This window comes from Hyperoodon ampullatus, assembly GCF_949752795.1.
Source record: "Hyperoodon ampullatus genome assembly, chromosome: 1".
NCBI lineage: Eukaryota > Metazoa > Chordata > Mammalia > Artiodactyla > Ziphiidae > Hyperoodon > Hyperoodon ampullatus.
This window is the reverse complement of record NC_136914.1, coordinates 134,619,117-134,628,358: the sequence shown is the minus strand read 5'-3', so window position 1 is coordinate 134,628,358 and position 9,242 is coordinate 134,619,117.

Here is a 9,242-nt window from a genome sequence, read left to right as displayed (position 1 = left end):
GTTCAAGATTAGATAATACTACTGAATCAGGACTAAACTCAGCATAATGTGAGTCCATTTAATGTTTCCTAAATTATAATAAAAAATCTTAAAAGTTTTATATCTAGGTCTAATAAGACTCCCTAATTACTGTGTTAGTGATTTCTGATTAACTACATCAGATTAGGTGGAGACAGTATAGAAGCTTTGAAAGATTGAACCCCCAAATATAATTACATACAAAAGGACATGGATAAAAACAAATTGTAAGCTGGAAAATTTACAGATAAAAATCAGGATTTTATTTCTGATTTTTTAATTGTTACAGTATATGACATTATATTTATACATTATGTCTAGGCACTTAACCATATTCTTTTTCCTAGAGATACATTTCTTTTAACTGTAGGGATTGAAAAGATTATATGTGAAATTTATTTCAATAAAATTTTTATAACCTGTACTTTTAAGTGTTTTCTAAATTATCAAAGATAGTTTTTAAATCATTGAGTTCAACAAGTGATTATAAATATATATTCTGTGTTCTATTTTAATGATCCTGTTGTATGGATAGAGTTGTGCATATATGCAACCCATAGAGAAGCATTATGTTTTTAATTTAGTTTAATTTTTAATTATATCTATCAATTACCAGAGAAAGAACAGACAGAGATTATGCTTAACATAAGAGTAAATTTATTTAACTAATGGCTACTTCATTATCGGAAGCTGTTAACATGATAATATGGTGCTTTTTGAGAAACCGATAAGTAATACAATCAATTTTGGTTGTTCCTTTATTTTTGGGGGTCCTGGTTGTACTTTCCGAGGACGAGTTCATATTGCGTAATATAACAAAATTAACCATGACACTGTAGAGGAAATAGATTTCTGTATTATGAGGAAGACATTATTTTTACTGCTTGTAAAAGTGTTGTAATCAGTAGGGCTTTTTTTTCTCTTTTAATGTTGGTGTTAGCTGGAACCCTACACAAGATTCTAATATTACTTGTGTTGGACATTTAATTGTATATTTTACACAAATTGGAAAATTGACATTAGTTTGTCATCAGGTGTTCCAAGGTTCATATTTATGCCAATAACTATGTTTCAGCTGAAAATTGGATAATTACTACATTATTCCATAAAAAAACATATCTGTAAATGTTTTTGTCAAAATAAGTGTTTGGGAAAAAAAAAAGTCCTAAGCCGAGAAGTAATACATAAATAAAATCAATATCAAACGTATATTTCCTGGGTTAAATTTTGAATCACCCTGGATAAAGAAATAGCCAGGGCAGAAAGCTTCTCTCATATCTAACTAAACATCACTGGGCTTTGTCTCAAAGGGCAACATATTGGTAAAAATTTCTGAGTCAAAAAATGGCAACAGTAGATAAAATAAATGTAATAAGTTGTCTTGATGATGTACACCTGATGGTGTGTTTAAAATGAAATACTTCACATGTAGGTTTAATCAAAATGGTGGTAGGAGTAATAAGTCCATAGATATGAGAGTTAACATTATAGTTTGACAGTTGCTATCATTTTATTCTAAAAAATATATGTGGAAAACCTTAAAACTGACCTGTAAAATTAGTATAAAGTTATTGTACCTTTTTCTTTCACTATTAATAATTCTGATGCCAGAACCAATCCCCTTGCTAGTCACTAGTAGTGTGGTTTAAATGTTTACTTGCCATAGAATTATTCATCAGATGATTACATTGGAGGTCATGAAATCTAGATATGTTTTGGTGAATATATATTGAGTCTTGACTTACCTCAATCTTTTTGGTAAGAACAACGGTAATAGGGAACAATATTATGTACAGCACATACATGCTACTAAGTTATATTTTTAAACATTTTTTAAATGATGGATAATTTCAAGCTTATTCAAAAAATAGAATAGTTTACGAAACTCTCCACTTAAACAATTATCAATTCTTGACAAATTTGTTTCATCCAAAAGCTAATACACTTCCTCTTCTTTCATATTTTTAAAGCAAACCCAGAAACCCTACTGTTTAATTCATTAATATTTCAGCATGTTTATTAAAGATAAAGTTGAACATAACCACAGGAATAATATTCCTCCTAAAAAATTTTTCTTGCTATCGTTGATTTGTTATTGTTCAAATTTCCATAATTTTCTCATAACTATTATTTACAATTAATTTGATTCATGATTAAAATAAGGTTTGTTGATAGCAACACATTTTTATTTTAAAACTTTTGATTAATGTACAGTATGCATATAGACAAGTACAAAAATCACAAACGTATAACTCAAGAAATTTTCACAAAAGGAACACACCTGTGTAATCAGTGACCACATTAACTGGGTACTGTGTCCAGTAGCCAAAACATTACTAGTATCTCAAAAAGTCCACCATTCTGTCCCTTTTCAGTTACTACCACCCAAAGTGTTACCACTGTCCTGGGCTCTAACCAAAGATTAATTTTTCTGGTTTTAAAAATTTATATAGTTTGAATAAATGAACTAGTGCAATATATTTGAGTTTAACTAAAATGTAATGGCTGGTTAGTCTCTCTGATAATATAGGGAAAGAAAATATCATAGCTAAAACATATCAGTGTGTAAGCTTAAAAAAGATAATTTAGTTAGGATGTGTTCTCCTTGGATATGATTTCTCTTACTATCTTTGGAGTTCATATAATGTCTAGTATTTCAGAAATGCTTGATACTTGTCATTATATCTTCTCTTTGATTGAAACATAATCTTCTGTTAACTTAGTGGTGTTTTACAGAAACAAATACTTAAATATATTGATTTGAGTACCAGATTATAACAAAAGAGTAGAAAAATTGAAATATGTCTATTTCACATTTCTTTGAGCCTAGATTAGAGGATTGTGGCAAACTGGAGACTATGGTGCTTAAAGGAGACTCTGAATAAAGAGATTAACATTGTGGAAAATAACGTATCTGAAGAGACTCTAAAGGATTGAGGGACTGTGAATTAAGAAGAAAAGGGGAGAGGTGACAAAACAAATGTTAAGTGTTTAAACAAATATTACACAGATAAATATCCTGACCTTGACATTGGTATTTGCTCCTAAGAGAAATGGAAGCACATTACCTAGAAAGCTTTACAAACTACAAACGTATGCATACGCCAACTGTAATTTGGTGGAATAGCACTTTCTAGGCCTGTGATGTATTCCCACAGAATGCTTTTCTAATACTGGGGCTGATTTAAAGGAGTGAAGGAAGGGGCTCAGTTTTACTAGGGGAAAAGGAAAGGCAATTGAGAAAGCTTGGATTTTTATATATTTCCTTTCCTTCCTGTTTCTACACGGATGACTTCTTATCTTTCATATTTTGGAATTTGGGGAAGGAAACATTTGGTTTCTTAAATCCTTTTTTTCCCTCTCTCACACTGAATTGCAATGGATGATTAAATGTCTAGGAACAGAAATTTAAAAATCCTAGTTTTAGAAGGAAATTTGGGAAAATATATATAGTGCAAAAGCTGAGTATGAAAAAGTCTAGTATATTTTATATATGCAATAAGTACCATAGAGTATGTCTATGAAAAGTATGCATTATAACTTAAAGATTTAAGACTTCATATTATATATAATAATTTATAAAAGACATGACTATAGATTTTAAATATCTATATGAAGATATCTTAAATATTTTAAATATATTCATCAAATATTGAATCTTTTCTTTATTGAGTTGGCTTATTTCTCTTATAATAAGAATTTTCCATTTTGGCATCATATTATCCTCTGCTGAATTTTAAGTAAAATCCTTGGTGTCAGTTACTGTGAAATGACTTACAAATAAAAATGCAGCAGTCATCATTAGTGATTCAGGGTCAAGTGGCCTACTTTCCTTAAACCTAGTGGTGATATATGCTTTCTTAATTATTTTGGAGGATATAGCAAATAGGCTATATATGATGATTATATCTTAGATTGATATTTTGGAGGGTAAATTAAAGTGTAGCATTAGCTTGGTAAGGGTGGAGGCATGAATTAATCACACACTTAAGAAAGGGAAAATAGTCAAATGGGAGAATGCTGTTAGCTAAACATTAATGCTTGATTTAATAATAGTAGCTACTACTGAGTGCCTATTTTATAGGCATGAGAAGATGCAATGACACACTACAATTTCATAAATATACAACCAGTGTTACAAAGTGATAGTTCTTCTCATCAATTAAAGGTCATGAAATAAGCTCTATGAATTTCAGATTATAGTAAATAATTTTAGAAATGTTTGAGAATATTTTATGATTATATAAATATACTCAATTTTATATAGGTAAAGGGGTTTTTGGTAGTAGACAATGTAGAAATGCCTTTTATTGATAAACTGGAGTGAATTTTAACTCCTTTGAAGTTGAATTAAAGCTAAGGATTTGAGAAATCTATATTTTTAAATTATATTATGAAACGGTGGGAAGATAATTATTTCTCAAATTATAACAACAAAATATTGACTCTATTGAAATGTGACTGGGAAAGGTATATATTTTTTAATGCAGGCTTACTTTAGAATTGTTTTTAGGCAAATACTTGACACTGAATAATTTTATTTTCGTCTCTCAGACTTAAAATTGACCTTGAAATATAGAAACATAATCCTTAAGAACTTAAATTGCTTGCCTTGTAGGAATTCTTCATAGGAATTGTGATTTCTTAATGCTTATAAAAGGTGTGCTAAAATATCCAATATGGGGGAATATTACCTTTGCTTTAAATAAAAGTATTTAACATAATTTACAAAGGGTATATTATATTGTTTTGAAATTAATTTTAAATCTATGTCTTTTTAAAAATCTATTAAAGTTTTTCACATTTCAACTACTTTCTAATTCTGAGGGGTAAATATCAATAAGTCCTATTGTTTATAATACTATTCTTTATTGTAAAGTAGTACTATGGTAGTTTGAAACTGTAAAAAGGTTTTTAACCAGCTGTTTTAAACAGACCTTCCCAAGCTACTGACAAAAACAGTGTGACCCACATTCAAGAAAACTTATTATTGAAGACGTACTATATTGTAGGCATGGTGGCCTTCAGTTTTGTTTGCCATAGATCTAGATTATATAAATGTTCTCAAGGCCAGCCATATAGGAAAATGATTCTGGCTCATGAACTTATCACAGACTGATGTGAAAATAGGATCAATATCTTAATTTAAAATACAGATGTAATAACAATCAACTGAAATACTCCTGGAGATATCCAGGGGAAAAGTAGAAATACTATGAGAACTCTGGTTGAGAAGGTGTAAAGGACATCAGATCAACTTCATTACTAGTAATCACACAAAGCCTCAGGCATCCTCTTCTTATAAGGATACTATACCTCCTGCACAGATCAAAACAACTCGGATCAAGTCATCTCAGTGTCATCTGATCTGGCCCGTGCTAGAAACATGCAAAAGCATTTTCAATTATTGATATCTCTCCACTCCATACCTCATAATATCTATACAAACTTCCTTTGAAATAGTTTTGAAAAAAATGAAGAAACCAACCTCGGACATATTACAATACCAGTGAAAAGTTTTCCTCTTCCTTTACGATGTATATGGAGTACAACCGGCTTGCCTACTTGGATTGTGGTGTCCTTAGTAAATATTTAAAAAAGATTCTAGTCATTATTTTCAGGATAGGTTTTCCTAAGCATCACTAATTTTATTCATTTTGACTTTACGATAGCTTGGAACATTTAATTTCACAAGACCTCATTTTCTGATTTTGTTCTCAAAGTATGCATGTACTTCCTTTGGACATATAGCCTGCTACAGAATAACAAGAGTGAGTCTCTATACCGGTCCTCACATCAGAGAAGTGATGTGTAGTTAAGCGCTCCAGTTATAGAACCAATCTGCAAATCTGCCATGGTTCAAATACTGATCCAGTCAGTTACTAGCTGTGTGACCTCTGTAATTTCTTTAATCTTCCTGTAACCCATTTTCCTTATCTGTGACATAGATCCTCAAAAGCTCATTGTGGAGATTAAATTATTTAACATATTTAAAGCCATGAGTGCTTGGCCCAAAGGAAGCACTCATTAGGTGTTCAGGGCAACCATATATTCAGTTAAAATTGGAACAATGACATCAGCCTGAGTATGGAGAAAATTTAAATTCTGGGTTTAAATAGAACTAATTATGCTTTCTTTTACTCCCAGAGAAAAATCAGACTCCAAATGTTCTTTTCATGATATATCACTATTTTACATCTGCAGTGTATATTCTTTCACATAATACATATGCTTTAAAAGTACGGTATCCCTATTTTTCTTTTTCATCTGCGAAACCAATGAAATGGATAGATGAGAACCAAAGTTATAATGCCCAGTAAAGACTAAGCTTTATTTGTTTTATAAGATGTTAGTCATGAAGCATGATTATAACTTTAAACATTTTGTATTCTCGTTATTTTACTTAACTTGTGCATGTCCAATGAGTGGAGATATTTGATTATGAGCAATAAACAGTAAAAATAAACTGATAAAGAATACTCTTTTTTGAAACAGCTGATTTTTATTTCATATAGAAAGCAGCATATTATATTTGATGATTGTAGAAAAATAAAGACTATTTCTTCAGGTCAAAAATTTTAAAAAGTGATACAAATAGATGTCCATATCAAATTTGACTTAATCTACATTTTGACAATTGTACTAACCCTTTAGAGAAAGTCTGGCCTTAGGCAAGATATTGTTACTCCAAAGAGTTCTGATATCCCTGTGTGAGAGACACAAATGCCCTAAAATTATCACAAAAAGTAAATGTAAAGAGTCTATTAGACACACAAATGCCCTAAAATTATCACAAAAAAGAGTCTATTAGTGTAGAAAATTGGGTTTTTCTATAAGATATACCAAAGATATCTATGTCTGCCATAAATCAGTCTTTACACGCAGAAGCCCAAAGATTTTTCTGCCTCCTTTTACTTCCCTAAAACCCTATTATCTGATAAACCCGATTCTTTCAGTTAGCCTTATATTTATATTTTTGTACTTTTGTCTTTCAAAGTCAGAAAGAACTAGCAAATGATGTCACAAGCCCTTCTGAGAAACGCCTGAAAAACTGCCCAAATTTTACTTTTTTGTTTATGCCTTATTCATTGAACTCTCTGAGGTGTAATTCTCATGATTTTATGATGCTCTGTTTTCTGTCTTCTACCTTACCATCAGTTCTGCATAGGTATCATGATTTTGCCTAGAAAACAAGAGGCCTAACAACTAAGTTCCAGTGCCCAGTTGCATGCATTATATATGCTTATTTCTTTTTATCTTTATGACTATTTAGAAGGAAGTCAGTAAGGATTTGTTACATGGGGTTTAATTTTTGTTTTTGGTTTACTAGCAGAGCATTACTGCAGTTGTCAATCTTTGTGGTAATAAGTGCCCAATGGAGAATGATAGGGGAAGGATCAGAGACATTCTGAAAAAAAAATTATAGTATTAGAATTATAAATGTAAGAATAAAAGTCAAAGAAAGTAGTTATCAAGGATGGTTCTCAGGTCTTGAGACTGGATGATTGGGAGAAGACTGCATCCCCAATCTCACAATTAGCTGTGAGACAGTGTAAAAAAACAAGTGTGCTTTCTTTTTTAAAATTAAGATTTTTAGAAGTAAAAAGTAGATACTAGGGAAGACGATAACTGAAAATACTAGTAGATCGAGATACAACGGGAGTTATTTTTGGATAGGGAAGATTTGATCAAATGTATGTGACATTTAATCACTTTAAATACATTATTTTAAATGCCATGATTAAATTTGTCCCTGTGTCTTCACCATTTCTCTGAGTTGCAGACCAGATGTTCCTAGGTTGAGATTTACTTGTGAGTGTCTCTCTGTGAAAAAAAAAATAAACCCTGAAGCAGTATTTTATTTAAAAAAAAAAGATTCATATAAAAATCTTACATAAATCATATATAAATCTTATACAGTGTATTTAATATTTGTGATCATTATATGCCTTATTTTTCTTTGTTAAAATTTGTGGAAAAAAATGTCCCATCTTTTCTACGGGTTCCTGGCTTTAATTGCTGCTGACAGAACCTGAGGCTTGAGACAGTGGGATAGAATCACTTCCTTGAGCAGCTCATATCACTGCTTTTTTTCTGTCACAATTATCCTTAGAATTGAGTTATCAACCACAAAACATCCAGGCAGTCATTTTGACTGCAGAACACTTTGTGACTTTTGGAAGATTTAGGGTGATGGAATGCAAACTATTTCCAGATGTGTAAAGTATAAACCCTGGCTCCTCGACTGGACTCTGTGAGAAGACACAGGCGTACTTTCTTTTTTGCATTCCCAGAACCCAGTCATTTCTTCCTAATCCACCAAAATTAATGAAAACCCCTCTACTTCTCTGTCTGCCTTCCACTGTCAAATAATTAGAGAATTTATTTATATTCACAGACATTTGACTTTAATATGTTCCTCTTTAAAAATCTTGAAAGGCTTTCTCTTTCGGCTGCAATAACGTTCACACTTTTATTAGCTTTAAAAGTTTTTTGTTTAAACCCTGCCTACATTTTTTAGTTTCATGCCATTCAGTGATTGTAGGCTTCTTGATACACTGTTTTGCCCAGGCCCTTGCACTTTGACATTCCATTCTCCCTCTGGAATGCTCTCTCGCTGAAGAAACCACTCCCACCCCATCTGCTTGGCCATCTCCTACGCATCCATCAAGATTCAAGTCCTTTTACCTTTAATGGGAAGCCTTCCCAGACAAAGAGATATATACGATCTTCTTGTAACTTCTTATAGATTTTATATGTAATTGCTATTGTTACACTATCCTAGAAAACAATTGTTAGCCTATTGGACTGGTAGATCTTTTAGAGGAGAATCCATGTGTATTCATTTTATAGTTTCAAATCCCAGAACTTTGTCTGGAGCAAAGTAAATACCCATAAAGCCATACTAGACTACATCAATTAATCAATAAATGAACCATCCTGAAACCAAGGAAGCGAGTGCATTTTTTTTCTCCTTAGTTATTTAGGCATCTTCCTAATTTACATAAATTAATATAATTATAGTAATCTCTGAATGGCAAAACAAACAAACAACCTCCCAAAACCTAACCATTTCCACTCCTAACATACACTCTCCTGGATTTCATCACCTTTCAACCTTCCTTGATTTTCATGTTCTTTTATTCTGGCCTTACATCTACTTACTATTAGCTCTTTTATTTTTTATTTATTTATTTTTTTCTGATTGATTGCTTTCTCTTTAA